Source organism: Acinonyx jubatus, chromosome D4, assembly GCF_027475565.1.
Source record: "Acinonyx jubatus isolate Ajub_Pintada_27869175 chromosome D4, VMU_Ajub_asm_v1.0, whole genome shotgun sequence".
NCBI lineage: Eukaryota > Metazoa > Chordata > Mammalia > Carnivora > Felidae > Acinonyx > Acinonyx jubatus.
The window spans coordinates 28,851,442-28,867,713 of record NC_069391.1 but is presented as its reverse complement, the minus strand read 5'-3'; the positions used below and the strand labels follow the sequence as shown (position 1 = coordinate 28,867,713).

Genomic DNA, 16,272 nt, shown 5'->3' with positions numbered 1-16,272 from the left:
ATATAATTTATGCTTACTTCTGGTATACTTTTATATTAATAAGCATTATCTGTTTTATTGCATTATTTGCTTTGAGCTCAAAATAAGTTCTTCTGCTATTACTAAATAAAATAACTAGACAAAATGAAAATTACAACTTTCTGTTTCTCAGAAAGAGCCAGTTCAGGTAATCTTATCACACTTGTCTCATAATCCTCACCTATGACCTGAGTCTTTTAAATGTATCATTAGTAAATAGAATGACAACATAAACTTTTCTATGAAATATACTCCTCTGTGAAATTATTAAGAATAGCAAAATGTGGAGTGCCTGCATTAGTTGAAAGAGCATGTGACTCTTGATCTTGAGATCATGAGTTCAAGCCCCACACTGGGTGTAGAGATTACTTTAAGTAAATAAATAAATACGTAAATAAATAAACAAACTTAAAAAATAAAGAATGGAAAAGTGAAAATCATCAAGGACTTATCCACTGACACATTAATGAATATATCATTTCTCATTGAGATTATATTGAAATAATTGATTATTTCATATTTATAAGAGAAAATATCTTTGGGTTGTTACTAATGAACTCATTATGCATCAGGTAAAGAAAAATGAATGTGCTATACAATGGATGGAAAAGACAAACTCACTATGAAATGACAAACCATCCTGTTATATTGTCTTTAAAGAGATAATTATCTCTATCTTTAAAATATCTTTAAAGTATATGAAATCATCAGTGGTTTGACTCCATTTGGCAATTGAGGAGAGGCTTTGGTGTTTATAGGTAGAGTAATGAATAAAATATTCTCAAAAATAAAGAGTATGCCAAGTAAAGTGGGAAATGGCAAACTGAAATCTCAGGATCATGTAGAGCAGGCCTGTGGGTAGTCAGTCCTCTGAGTTGTCTTCAAGTATTATCCTCAGATTTCTTTCTGGGCATCTTGGTTCCTCCATTTAAGAATGAAAACTGCTTACATCATGAAACTTGTATTATTTACTTTCTCCATAATTTCTTACTCACCTCCATATTTGTCGAAGTTTTGAATTTCCATTTAGTAATATTGACTAGGACACTATGATTATTATCCCCATTTTACAGATCAGGAAACTAAGGTTCAAATGCTAAATTGTTTGTCTGAGATCAGATCACAGAGCTTACAAAGGCATAACAAGATCTAAAAGAGCAAGAGTCAGGCATTTGGATTCCAGCCTTAGCTCTTTCACTGTGGGCTTTGGATGAGTCACCAAATTCTCTCTGGGCTTTTTTTCAGTTGTCTGTGAAATGAGGTTTTGGACTCTCAGAAATGTTTCTAGGTTTCTTTAAGCCCTAAAATAGTATGAAGTTTCTTAAAGAATATTATGGATAGTGAAGATTTCAGTCATCTGAAAATGGAGTTCCCCCAGATAGGACGGGAGATAGGGGCATTTAGAACTTGGTAGAGTCCTTTATTTTCGTGCCATGTACTTTCTAAACAAAAAAATTTTTTTAACGTTTATTTATTTTTGAGACAGAGCATGAACAGGGGAGGGGCAGAGAGAGAGGGAGACACAGAATCTGTAACAGGCTCCAGGCTCTGAGCTGTCAGCACAGAGCCCGATGCGGGGCTCGAACTCACGGACCGTGAAATCATGACCTGAGCTGAAGTCGGACGCTTAACCAACCGAGCCACCCAGGCGCCCCTCCTGCCATGTATTTTCACAAGTTGTCTCCATTTCATGCAATTACATACATTTTAATGAAGATTAGTTATTAAAAGTATTATAAAGCATGTGTTTTAAAATAATTATATAAAACTCTTCACACTTTTCCAAATTTGCAAACTCCAAAACATTTTTCTATCAGATCATTAGTTATAATTTTGGTCAGGAAATGTGGTCTCTAATAACTAACTCCCCATGTACAAGGCTGGGCCTGTGTGAACATGAAAATAAAAAAGGTATATAAGCTTCTGTAGAGTTTTATGTTTACTTTTATCAACCTGTGTCTCTCAATCTGTGTTGTACATGAGAATTTCTTCCAGGAAGAAAACTCACAGAGGTAAATATATCAGAAACAAAGCAGGATGATTAACAGAATACTCAGAGAGTAGGGACCATAATCGCTAAATACTGCAGTACTGTTCCAACACGAGAAACGATACATACTTGACTGACCTTTTTCCAGAGAATAAAAGAGAAAATATGGAAAGAGAATATAAAAGAGAATAAAAGAGAAAATAAAGAATAACAACCAAAATGCCAGACTGCATTAGATAAATGGGGTCTTACTCTCATTCAAATCACTCCAATTTAATGAAATATAGAGGGTTCTCATGCAAGGTGACATGTGTTGAAGTCAAGATTGTATGAAAGAAAGCAACCATAAATAAATATACATGTAAATAATGTAAATATTTATTTATTTTAATATTATGTATTTTATATGTATGTACGATTGCACGGGCTTGCGTTGACAGGTGGCGTGAGCTGAACTCCTTAGGAAGAGTCTGGGAGGAGGAGCCTCAGCGCCAGGGCACCCACATGTTTCTCATCCCAGGCCTCCCAGGCCAGCCGGCTCCCAAGATCCCGCGAGATCAGGCTTCCACCCGGAAATGTACCTGCAGCTGCTTGCAGTGCCTCGGACAGATGCAGTTACTTGGCTGTCTCAAAGTTTTCAACACCTAGGAAAAAAACATTTTCTCTTTCTGGCTTTTATTCTCGATAATCTTTAGCTAAATTTGTTTCACAAATTAAAAAGAAGAAGGAGAAGAAGAAGAAGAAAAAGTGAAGAAGCAGTTTCTTGTTCCTGCTTCTAAGGACACTAGAAATCCAACATAGAAACCAGGGGACATTGATGACTGGATCTATGTAATAATGGGTGAGTTGCCTGACATCTCTGTATTTATTTTCTTTGGGTGTAAAATGGATATAACAATACCTTCCCCGTAAGTAGGGTCATTTTGAAAATTAAAAGTTTTAATAAATGTACGTGGCACATAGTAAGCTCTAAATAAATAGTAAGTGTAATTCTCATGGTGTCATCGTCAGTATCCACAGAGGCAGCAGCATTAGTTGCCATTTATTCCTGTAAATAAGAACTTATCCATTGGATTGTGTAGTCAAGTAACTTATCCCACTGACCTGATAAACACTATTTTATATAATAACCCATAGTCAGCTTTACATCTAGTAGACAAGAGAATTTGAATTGTTTTATGAATTATACTACTTTGTGAAAGTGAGAAAGTCACTGAAGCAGATGGGCTACACTTGTTTTCTGTGGAAACCTACCAGGATGGTTCCTGGAGAGAGGAAGATTAGTTAATTCACCCAGAAAACTAAGATATACATATGCAGAACAAAGTGGTACAGTTGCCTTCCAAGTAAATTTTTGTTTTCCTGCCTTGAAACAGACAATTCTGTATGGCCCTAAAGCATACAAATCTCACTGCAAGGAATCATACGTCCTTGACGAATGTCACCCGTCCAGTCTGTTGGGAAACCAGTGACAGTGTGGGCAAGGATAAGACACAAGGGTAAGTGAAAATTGTCTCAATCATTGGAGATAGAAAAGATAGTGTAAAAGAGACATTTTCCTAATATTTAAACCTCTTTCCATGATAAATTGACCTTGCTATGTAAATTATTTTGCTATAATTTTGGATATGATTTCCTGTTGGCTTATTTAGAATTTTCTCATTTACTATCATAATTAACAACCATCTATACTATAGTTTAGTATTGAAGGTTTTTTTTTCAGGCTTTTTCTACTAGATACATTATAAACCATTAGATGGTTTTCTGTATTTCTTCATGCTCTGAAAAGGCAATTATAGTATTAAAAAATGCTATACAGACTTAGAAGTTAAATTAATGTAGAAAGCTATTTACTCAGAGTTTATCTCATTATTTCCTTATAGTTTTCTATATCTGTCATCTGTGTTTCTTTGAGTCAATTCATAATAGTGGTTTGAATACAATGCACAATTGTAGATACTGAATATATCAGTCAGGGTTCTCGAGAGAAATAAAACCAATAATAAAACCAATAGAGTGGTGTGTGTATAAAAATATTTATTTTAGGAAATTGGCTTATATGATTGTGAAGGTGGGCAAATTCAAATACTGTAGGATAGGTTGGCAGACTAGAAATCCACATAGGATTTCTGTGTTCCAGTGTTGAGTCATAATTCCTTCTCCAGGAAACCTCAAGCCTTCAACTGATTGGATGAGGCCCACCTCATCATCAAAAGCTATTTCCTTTGCTTGAAGACAACATATTATAGATGTTAAACAAATCTGTAGGATACTTTCACAGCAGTAACACAATATCCAGAATACTGTTTGACCAAGCAACTGGGAACTACAGCCTAGCCAAGTTGACACACAAAATTTAATCATCATAAAAATCCTGCTTTTTAGAGTCAAATTGATAACAACTCTTCTTGAGCATTTTCTCTCTTAGCTTAGCCTTAGTTGCTAATAAATGATCTGAGGTCTCAAAGACTGACAGAACACATGTTTATTCTTCACATACCCTACCCGTGGGTAGGCTTGGCTATGGTTCTGCCCCATATTGTCTTCCTTTTAGGACAAAGACTGGTGAGGCAACCTCTAGCTAAAACACTGCCAGTCTCATGGCAGACAGGAAAAAAAGAGATGATGAACCCTATGCTGGCTTTTAAAGTTGGTATTTATGGTATACGTATTCAGAATGCATTAGCCACAGAAGATCACTTGGCCAAGTCTGCTGTGGGGGTGTGGGAAGGGTTATATAATCCTCTATCCAGGCAGAGCCTGGTCGGTGAAATGGTCAAGCCTGACAACTATGAGACAGTGGTGTGTAATCCTCCCACAGGAGGGAGAAACAAAAAATAGTACTATCTATCATAAAGGTAATTTTCAATGTGTCATCAAAATAGTCTTCTCAAATGTTTAAATAGTTTGAGCTTTCTATAAAATTGTCAATGAATATTCACTATGCAAGCAAGGACTTATAGGAAGTAATGTTAACTTCAATGTATTTATAATAGAACAAGGTTTTTTTTTTGATGTTTTTTCTTTAAGATGTGAAAGTGGTTAGTAGTTTTAAATTGATTCTCCTACTTAATAGTTTATATGCTCTGATTAATTCCATAATTAGTAAGTTTGGTAAATATGGGATTATGGAATATAAACTATTCAAGATAAAGATGTCAAATAGTTACAGGTGTTGCATTCTTTCTAGCTCCCTACCCATCTGATCCTTAGTAATGTGACAGAAATGAGCATGGAGATGTAAAAATAAGGGAAAATATGCATCACTACTGAGAGCTATGGAGAGTTTCCATTTAAATTCTAGAAAATGCTGTACCTAATGTGGACAGTTTAGGGAATAACCCAGTGGGTAGCTTGCTATTCATCTTCTAAGTAAACAATACAGAGCCCTTTGGATACGTAAACAAAGATTGTGTACCCCAAGGATAATTCCACCATTCTGTAGGTGGGAGAATCATAAATAAAGACAGGATATGAGAAATGTAAAGAATAAAGAATATTTTACTTGAAAACCCCTTTCCTGCCACAGAATACAGAATTCGAAGGTATTTAGCTGATTGGTGCAAGGACTGGGTCCAAGTCTTCAAACACAAAGTTTGTAGTGATGTGTGTGGCAGTCTTATCCTTAAATGACCAGAGAATCTCTACTGATAGCATGAGAAATGAAGATAAGAATAATTTGAGGAATTAATTACCGTCTAGGAAAAATGTAAGGAAGTTACATTAAGAAGGATGATAGAAGTAAGAGCTTCTACCCTGAAACAGCAAAAGGCAGAATTATGGGGGTGAGAGGGGAGATGTACAATTTATGACAGGCAATATATACAATATAGGCCTCCTATATTTACTACTAAATGATTTATAAATTAACAAAGAAAATACTAGGAAATATTGTGTGCACACACACACACACACACACATACCACAGGAAACACCTCAGGATAGCAATTGCTCTTATAATGGCCCTAAAGGAAGCTGGGATCTGAATCACTAGCTTGGCTCAGAGTTTAATTGTGGGCCTAAGAGTGCAATTATGTTTAGACTAGTTTCTCGTCTCATAGAAACAAATCCACTTCCGTTCTTACCAGAGTTGGTAGTTCATTTCTGGTACCCATCCAGAGAGTGGAAAGAGATATTTTAGGCCCTATTCAGTGCACTCTTGCTCTGTACTTCAAGATGGGAGTCCACATCTGTCCTCAACCTATATGTAGTTCTTGGCTTAAGGCCCTGACCTACATGTGTTTCAAGACCTCATGCCCAAAGGCTGTGTTCCTAGCTTGCCCTATGTTATGTACCATCTGTCCCCATTTACTAACTTAGGCCTTCTGTCTCAGATAATGATTTCTCTTTCTTGATTTCAGAAATGAATATGTATATATGTATTTAAATACAAAATTATTATGAGTTTAATGCAAGAAGGGAACATTTTATTTTTAAAAAGGGAACATTTTAAAGTGTTCTTAGCCTTCTTGACCCAAAAGTATCCGGTACTTTTTGTATACATAGAGATGCCTTTATAGAGCAAATGTTTCTGTCCTGTTTTATTCTAATAGGTGAGCCAAATTTGGTCTCTGTGTATTGGACCCTAGCTTGTTTGTTTCTTTTGTTCAATTGTTTATTTATTTGTTTTGAGAGAGAGAGAGAGCAAGCAGGTGAAGGGCAGAGAGAGAGAGAGGGAGAGAGAATTCCAAGCAGGCCCTGCACTGTCTGCGGAGCCCAAAGCAGGGCTTGAACTCACAAACTGATATATCTTGACCTGAGCCGAAACCAAGAGTCAGACGCTTAATCAACTGAGCCGCCTAGGAGCCCTGCTTGAGTATTTCTTTACCGTGTACCAAGACCCATCAGCTCAAATATCCACCAGTGCCAAACTTTTTACCCAACCAGTTATTTAAAATATAGTCCAACAGCAGATTTTTTCTTCAGAATTCTTTGGCCCAAACATTCTCTGCCATGCTGCAGAGTGACATCACCTAGACTCCTAAATTCCCCTCTGATATCCTTGCCCCTGGGGAAGTTCCCTTCCCTTCTGAGTAGGGACCCCATGCTATAGCCTCTAGACAGACTCCCACTATGTGGGACTTGGTGTCTCATGCAGCTTTATCCAAGTGTCTCCTGATACTGCCTCAAGTGGCCATCTTCCTTGATTATCCCGAAATCCTTTTAACCCCTGCTGCTGTGTATGGGGACTGTAAATGATTCCAATTTGATGCTTTTACTCCTGGATCCAAGCTTCTGTTTTCATTATTAATTCCAGGGGTTTTAGGTTGACTCCATTTTTAAGGCCCTTTCTCATTTTTTTCAGATAGCCATTTTGTCATGTTTTTCCAGATAGTCATATTTCAAACATGTTCATATGATTTTACCCAAAACCAAAGTAAAATGAGAGTAGATAACCATTGAAAATGTGTTGTGAAGAAAAAGCATGAGGAAGGCAATCTAGTTTTATTAATAACCAAGTATGATTTAAATAGCAATCTCTGATAGTAGCTGCATGCAAATCAAATGAATAAAACAGTTTATTCTGATACAATAACTCCACATAGAGACACAAAATTAAATTTCTCCTTTCCTTTATCCATGCAAAACACAAATCATAAGAATGTACTTATATAGGAATTTAATTATATGTTCAAATAAATGTATATCTTAAAAAAAAAAAAAAGGCTCCAGGCAGCACCAGATTTCTTTCCCTCCAAACAGCTATGAAATTTTGGGTTATATGGAGCTTATTTACTGCTTTCTTATAATAAAATGACAATCTCAAAGAGCAAATATTTTTGATCTCAAGATATCATATCATTCCATAAATAGATCCCAAGATATCACAAAATATTCCATAAACACCATAGTTCATATCATAGGTTTTATACTTATTGCCAAGGAACAAAACTATCTACAAAAATTTTATCAAACTGAGATTTCTACATATTAAAGGGGTGATTAGAATTATTTCTCAAAGTGATTATGACGCCCAAATTTTATACATTACTATCTTTTATATCTTTAGTGACAGTTTTTAGCAAACACAAGATAAAATTGAGTATTTACCATTCTATAAAACATTAAATGGCATACAGTCTGATAATAGAACTTCTGATTACATAGAAATAATTTGCATAAACTGTAAACTTACTGTTTGGAAAGTGTATTTTAGGTTCTATATCATAATTATAATTCAGTTTTAAAGCTTGCATCAGGAGATGTTAATTCAAATGCTTTCAGCAGGCAAGCAGGTAATATAAATGCATAAGACACTATAGATAGATGACAATCTATCTTGGTTACTTGGTCAAAGATAGAGTTCATTTCTGACTTAAAGGCATTAAAATTCTTTTTTATTATTAATAGCATCCTAATCTCAGATCATCTGATATTATCACTGGCATCAGTTTGCTCTCAAGATTTCCAAAATAATTTCACACGAATTTTTTCACTTGAATTTTACAGTCTTCCAAAGTGCAGTTTATCCCCCACTATCTAATAATAGATGACAAATTTAAGGTCTGGACATGTTGATTAACTTTCTAAGAATGCTCCGTGAAATTATATACATAGATTATGTCATAGACAATGTAGACATGGTTCTGAGAGATGCTAGTCAGCACTGACCTGGAAGCCTTACCCACACCAGCAGCCCGCCTAGAAACAACTCCACTATTATTGGACCACTATCATTTTCCTCAGGTTGGAAAGAAAGCAAACCTAGTCAGAGAAAGGGAAGAAAGGTATGATGAATGGAAATTTGCTCTCAAAATTTGTGTTACTAAAGTATATAGTGAGGAAACAGTCCTCTGGCATACATAAATCCTGACTGTGGAAAAGGATAGCGATTAATAGTGAATGGAGTTGGGATTCAGAGGTCCAGAGTTTGATGATATAACTCTTCTGTCATGGAAACAGAGGTCACAACAAAGCTGATCTTACACTGACTCTGAAAGAACTAAGGAAATGGGAATCCCATGTGCATAGGATCCATTACCTGGGACAGAAGTAACTAAAGAGTCACATGGCTCAGCTTCACCAACCACCTGGTACTTTTCAAGAAATCATCTGCATCAAATGAACAGGTTATATGTTTCCTTTCAGAGGAAACTTTTAATTAGAAATTTTAACAATACAGGATTTATTAAAAGATGCAGAGTCCTTACTTCAAGTCAGCATGCATAGTCCAAAGGCATTCACTATGTGTTTAAATAAGTAAGGTATATAACAGAAAAAAACAGTAACACAAACTCATTTATTCAGAAGTAAATTATAAAAATAATTTTAACTATTCTTATGACCACTGAATATCCTAAGACATATGATTCAACAACAATATTCTATAAAATCAAGGACAAGAGATTTCCTATCCCATTGGGTTTTTCTTAGGCAATATGTAGATTTTGACTAACAATCTTATAAGCCCCCACAGAGCACAACTTAACATAAACATTAAGAATTGATGCAATTACCACAAACCTCTCTGAGCAGACATAGACCAAAAGAAAAGTAAAAATTTCTCCAGAGCATGCCTTTTGCATTCACTATTGTTAATTTATTTGCTTGTTGTTTTTAGATCTATCATAAGTATATTCAAGGAAAAGTGAAATCAATAAATATAACAGATTCAAATGTTTGATCAGCAAGTTGTGTGCATATAATCAATCAAAGGGACTTCATTTTCCATTTCAGTTGTATGCTAAAAGATGTGGTTTTATGATTAATAAATAAAAGATATATTTTTATGTTTGCCATAAAGGAAGTATGTTCAAGAATATAAAATTTAATTAAATTTCACATAAATTCCATATAAAAATATATTCATGTATATTAAAATATATTCATATACTCATATAAAAACATTTTTCATAGAGAAATCAGTGTGGTCATTGAGAAAACGGTAGAAGATATTTCTGTATAAAATCACTTTACTAACATAGCATCATTTTGAATAAGCAATACTAAGAAAAACTATTAACAATATATAAATATTTTGAGAAATAAGCATAAGAAATACTTAGTAAAAATGTTAATTTGATTTTCTTAGTTTTTTTAGCCAAAAGGAAAAAAAAAGTTCATATCTCTAAACAATTTCATCATATAAAGACAGTTTAATAAAAACAAGAGTTCCATGAATGTGTTTTGCCCTGTAGCTCTACATTTCACCTAAGTTGGTAAAATATATATCCCAAGGAAATTTAGCAAGAATTTATCAAATAGATAAGAATTTATCATTTTTTAAGTGAAGAAAATTTAAAATTATTCCTCTAATGGCTTTTTTATTACTATTTTTTAATGTTTATTTAGTTTTGAGAGAGAGACAGAGCACGAGCCAGGGAAGGACAAAGAGAAAGGGAGACATAGAATCTGAAGTAGGCTCCAGGCTCTCAGCTGTCAGCACAGAGCCCGATGCAGGGCTCAAACCCACAAACCATGAATTCATGACCTGAGCCGAAGTCAGACACTTAACCAATTGAGCCAAATAGGCACCCCTACTGACTTACTTTTTTAAAGAAAATTAAAACTTAATATTTACATAGTAATAATTTCCAGATTGTTCTCCAGAAAACCCAGTGGCTCCAGCCAATATAATATAACCACATATACACAAAAAGTGAATTGTGAGCAGCATATATGTAAATCCAAATACACACATGTATTTGTAGGTTTTTATTATTTATAGTGTTGACCAATTTCCTCAAGTATTTGTATTTTTTTTTCTTTTTTATATATTTGTATCTACATTCTCATTATTGGTTTTTCACAATTGCTAATTCTCTCTTGTATGTCTTGAATGAACTATCTCCCAGTTACCTCTTTCACTCTCCGCTGGCCCCCCCCAAAAAAACTCATGGATAAATTTATATGTGAAACCTAGCTTTTACATTTTATCCTGATTGTTATTTTATGATTTTGCCAAGTTGATTTCAGTTGTAGGCTAGCTTTGAATTTTAAAAATTGGAAGACTTTTCCAAAATATAAATTTGTCCTACTTTTTGTTATTTTTATATACAGAATTAAATAATAGTTGTAAAACAAAACTAAAAGAGTACTAAAGTATATAAAATAAAAATAAAAACTCACAGTTCTTCCCTAACCCCAAATTCCAAGTGTGAATGTTTTAATGTTATGTGTATCTTTCTGAAACTCACCCCTCCCCCACCTTATAATGTTTTGGGGATAAATGTTTAAAACTGTGTGTGTATTAAGCATAGCATGCCTATTTACATACATATTGTTTTTACACTAAATATATACACTGGACAGCCTTTTCATGTTTAGTGCATACTAATCTATCTCATTGTTTTTAATGGCACCATTATACCTTTATGCAATTATTAGACGTGAAGTAGCATTCCATGGAAGGTTTTCCACAGTATAGAATTCCATTAGATGAAGAGAATCCCTTTGAAAGTGTTGGAAAAGAATTAATGTGATGAGGTCCCCAAGAAGGTAAGAATAAATGGAATACAGAGTACAAGTTAAAGAATAAAGAGCAGGAAATATGAAGGGAGGAATTATGCATGGCTTTGCATACAGGTAGTTTGATAGATGTGATGACAAGACATTTTGTCAACTTCCGTCTAATGTCTTATCTTTACTGTCTAAAGTAGAAGATATATTTTGCTGTGGATAGTGAGAAGAGGTGGTGTAGTGGATTTGGATTTGTTAGTGTCAGGTTAACTAAGCTGTAATTAACTTTCCATAGTTTCTTTACTTTAAGGTTTTGAATTAAGGTCAGCTTCAAGAGAAAGTTGTGTGATATTTGAAAGGTGAAAAGTAAAGAGCTGCTATTGTGCCCTGAAGGTTGGTGTCAGACCTGAGGCTCCTGTTGCAGCTTGTATAAACTGTAATTCATTTGCTAGTTTATCTTAGTTGGTCAGTGGCCAGCCTGCAACTCCTTCGTCTCCTGCTGGATCTCATATCTCTTCCTTCAGTTTCTCCAAGATCTACGAGAAATGCATGCACAACTCTGGTGAAGGTTATGATTTCCTGTTGGGAATGATGAGAGACAGACATGGGTTCCAGTTTTTGCTGAGGACTTAACAGTTTGTCCTTGCTGTTTGTCTGCCTCTTCCCATCCAGCTTTATTTTCAATTACTGACCTAGAGTACAGTGACTTCTTACCAGACTCAGAAGCAAACCTTCCAGATATTTCCACCCCAGATCCAACAATTGAATCACATAAAGGTATAATCACTATTAATAAGTCCCTTACCGTATATTACTTATTGTGGCTCTGATTCTTGAGTCAAATTCTATGTAGTTAGTATGCTTTGATATTCCAGGAGGGCTTTTCTTTTAACTCTTCACAGTAAGTGAGAGAAAGCTAATTCAAAGTAAAGAAGAAAAAAGATATGCATGGCTAACTTAACTGGGAATTACAAAGTTGATATGACTTTGATCACATATCATTCAAGGGGTACACAAAAGATGTTATTAGAGCTCTCTCTTTCTCCACTTCTTGTTTCAGCTTCGTCTTTGCGTTGGCCACATTTTCATTCTGATTTTCTCTGTGAATGACACCTGCAGTCTCTAGGTTTATATTGTATCAGACTAGCAACTATACCAGAAAGCAGTGGTACATCTTTTCAGTAGTTTTAGCAAAATTATTAGGGTTGACTTTTCACTGGGCCAGCTTGAGTAATGGGTTCTTCCCTACATCCGTAACTGACAGTGCTACAGAATGTATTGATTAGCCAAGCCTGGGTCATGCGCCCATATCTGAAACTCTGAAGTGGGTCAGACCAAAACCAGTGGTATTGTCTGAACGTGGAAGGAAAGTTTTCTAGTTGAAACTCAATGCAGTATGCTCAGAAAATTGAGGAATAGATGTGACGCAGACAAAATCCAGAGTATCCACTACAAGAAAACTGATAAGATTTGACATATCAGTGTGGAGAATGGGAGATAAAACTTAGTAGGTACGTGGAAATGAGTTAGAGACAACATTAAAGGCCCAGTTACAATTGGAATCTTCAATGTATAGAGATTTTGATTTTCAGCACCTTGGTCAGCAGCCAAGAGATCAGTGTGGAGAATGGGAGATAAAACTTAGTAGGTACGTGGAAATGAGTTAGAGACAACATTAAAGGCCCAGTTACAATTGGAATCTTCAATGTATAGAGATTTTGATTTTCAGCACCTTGGTCAGCAGCCAAGAGTTGAGGTATAAGGATAGAGAAGGAAGATGGTTTCTAGAGAGTAATCCATTTCCTTGCCTTTGTCAGCTTCTAAACCATCAGTATTCCTTTTCTTATGACTCTCTTGCCACATCTTCAAAACTAGCAATATGTCATCTCTCTGACCCTTCTTCCGCAGGCACATCTCCCTCTGTCTGTTTACAGCCCTGAAAGATTCCCTACTTTCAAGGATTTATATGATTCAATTGGTCCCACTGAGATAATCCAGGATAATCTCTCCATCTCAAGGTCCATACTCTTAACCACATCTGAAAAGTCCCCTTTGCCATGTGAAGTAATATACTTACAGTTTCTGGGGGATTAGAGTGTGGACATCTTTGAAGGAAGGAGGGACATTATTCAGCCTACCACACCCATCATCTCCCAATCACTTATTTTATGTGAATCTCTGGTAAATGACACATATTATGGAAATTCTTTTTTTAATTGAGATAAAATTGGCATATGACCATATATAAATTTCAAGCTTACAACATTATAATCATCTGTATCCATTAAAAAGTGATCATTTGGTCCCCTATATCCATTTCCCCCACCCTAAAACCTCACTTCCCTTCTGGTATCCACCAATCTGTTCTTTGTGTCTATGAGTTTGTTTTTATTTATTTTGTTTGTTCATTTGTTTTGTTTTCATTTCTGTTTCTTTTAGATTCCACATATGAATAAAATACCATTTTTGTATTTCCTTCTGAATTATTTCACTTAACACAGTATGCTCAAGGTCCATCATGTTGTCACAAATCGCAATATTTCATTCTTTTTATAGCTGACTAGCATTCTTTGTGTGTGTGTGTGTGTGTGTGTGTGTGCGTGCGCGCACACACACGTGCATGCCACATCTTCTTTATCCATTTATCCACTGATGAGACACTTAGATTGTTTTTATATCTTGGCTATTATAAATATTGCTGCTATGAGCTTTGAGGTGAATGTATCTTTTCAAATTATTGTTTCATATTCTGTGGATAAATATCCAGAAGTGGAACAGCTAGAATGTATGGTAACATTTTTCTTAACTTTTTGAGGAATCTCCATACTTTTTTCCATAGTGGCTGCAACCAATTTAAATTCCCACCAATAGTGTACAAAGGTTCCCTTTCTCCACATCCTCTCCAACACTTTTTATTTCTTGTCTTTTTGATGATAGGCAATCAAACTTGTGTGAGGTGATATCTTACTGTAGTTTTGATTTGCATTTCCCTAATAATTTGTGTTGTTGAACATCTTTTCATGTGCCTGTTTGCCTTCCATATGTCTTTTTTGGAAAGATGTGTATTCAGATCCTCTGCCCATTTTTTAATCAGGTTGTTTGTTTTTCTTGTTAAGTTATATGAGTTCTTTACGTATTTTGAATATTAACCCCTTGTCAGATATGTGATTTGCAAATATCTCCTCCCATTCAGTTGGTTTCCTTTTTGTCTTGATAATGGTTTTCTTCACTATGCAGAAGCTTTTAGTTTGATGTAGTGCCATTTATTTATTTTTGAATTTGTTTCTCTTACCTTTAGAGTTAGATTCACAAAACCATGCTAAAAACAATGTCAAAGAATTTACTTCCTCTGTTTTCTTCTAGGAATTTCATAGTTTCAGGTATTACATTTAAGGCTTTCATCCATTTTGAATTAATTTTTGTGTATGGTATCTAGTTTTATTCCTTTTCATGTGGCTTTCCAGTTTTCTCAACACCAAGATTTGAAAAGACTGTCTTTCTCTTTATGTTTTTGGCTCCTGTATCATAAATTAATTGTCTGTCTATGTGTGGGTGTATTTGTAGGCTCTCAATTCTGTTCACTTATCTGTGTGTCTGTTATTATGCCAACTACACTGGGTTTTTGTTGTTGTTGTTTTGCTTTTTTGGTTTTGTTTTTTTGTTTTGAGAGAAAGCGAGAATAAGCAAGGGAGGGGGGAAGGGGGAGAGAGCATCTTAAGCAGACTCCACACCCAGTGTGGAACCTGAGATGGGGCTCAATCTCAGGACCCTGAGATCATGACCTGAGCTGAAATCAACAGTTGGCCACCTAACCAACTGAGCCACCCAAGTACTATACTGTTTTGACTGCTATAGCTTTGTAATAAAGTTTGAAGTCAGAGAATGTGATACCTCCAACTTTGTTCTTCTTTTTAAAGATGTCTTTGTCTATTTGGGACTTTTTGTGGTTCCATACAAAATTTTAAATTATTTGTTCTATTTCTCTGAAAAATGCCATTGGAATTTTGATAGGAATTGCTTTGAATCTTTAGATTGCTTTGGGCTGTATGAACGTTTTAGCACTATTGAGTCTTCCAATCCATGTGCATGAAATATATTTCCATTTATCTGTGTCTTCTTCAGTTTCCTTCATCCATGCCTTATAGTCTTCAGTGTGGAGGTCTGAAACTCTTAGTTAAATTTATTCCTAGGTATTTAATTTTTTGATGCAGTCATAAATGGAATGGATGGTTTTCTTTTTTTCCTTTTCTTTTTTATTTTAGAGAGAGAGAGTGGAAGTGACAGAGAGGGGCAGAGGGAGAAAGAGAGAGAGAGAGAGAGAGAGAGAGAGAGAGAAAATCTTAAGCAGGTTCTACGCTCAGCATGGAGCCTGGCACAGGTCTCAATCCCATGACCCTGGGATCATGACCTGAGCCAAAATCAAGAGTCAGCCACTCCAACTACTGAGCCACCCAGGTGCCCTGGGATGGATGGTTTTCTTAATTTCTCTTTCTGGTAGTTCATTCTTAATGTATAGAAATGCCACTGGTTTCTGTAGATTAATTTTGTTCCCTGCAACTTTATTGAATTCATTTATTTTAGTAGCTTTTGGGTGGAGTCTCTAGGGTTTTCTATATAAGGTATCATGTCATTGGCAAATAGTGACAGTTTTACTTCTTTATTTCTGGTTTGGATGCCTTTTATTTCAGTTTCTTGCCTAATTCCTGTGGTTAGCTCTTCCAATATTATGTTGAATAAAAGTGGCAAGAGTGGGCATGCTTGTCTTGTTCCTGATTTTAGAGGAAAAAGTCATCATTGAATATGATGTTATCTGTGGATTTGTCATATATAGCCTTTGTTATATTGTGTTATGTCCCCTCTATACC

The 16,272-nt window shown here is 35.3% G+C and overlaps 1 long non-coding RNA gene across 1 annotated transcript in view; it reads left to right on the top strand.

Moving 5' to 3' along the window:
* The first annotated feature begins 1,756 nt into the window (after positions 1–1,756).
* The window catches only part of LOC128312154 (uncharacterized), a 110,627-nt gene continuing 96,111 nt past the window's right edge, over positions 1,757–16,272 (top strand). Inside the window, exons 1-2 of the long non-coding RNA XR_008291068.1 lie at positions 1,757–2,849; positions 3,385–3,507. This is a non-coding gene — a long non-coding RNA (uncharacterized LOC128312154). The remainder of the gene's footprint in view (positions 2,850–3,384; positions 3,508–16,272) is intronic.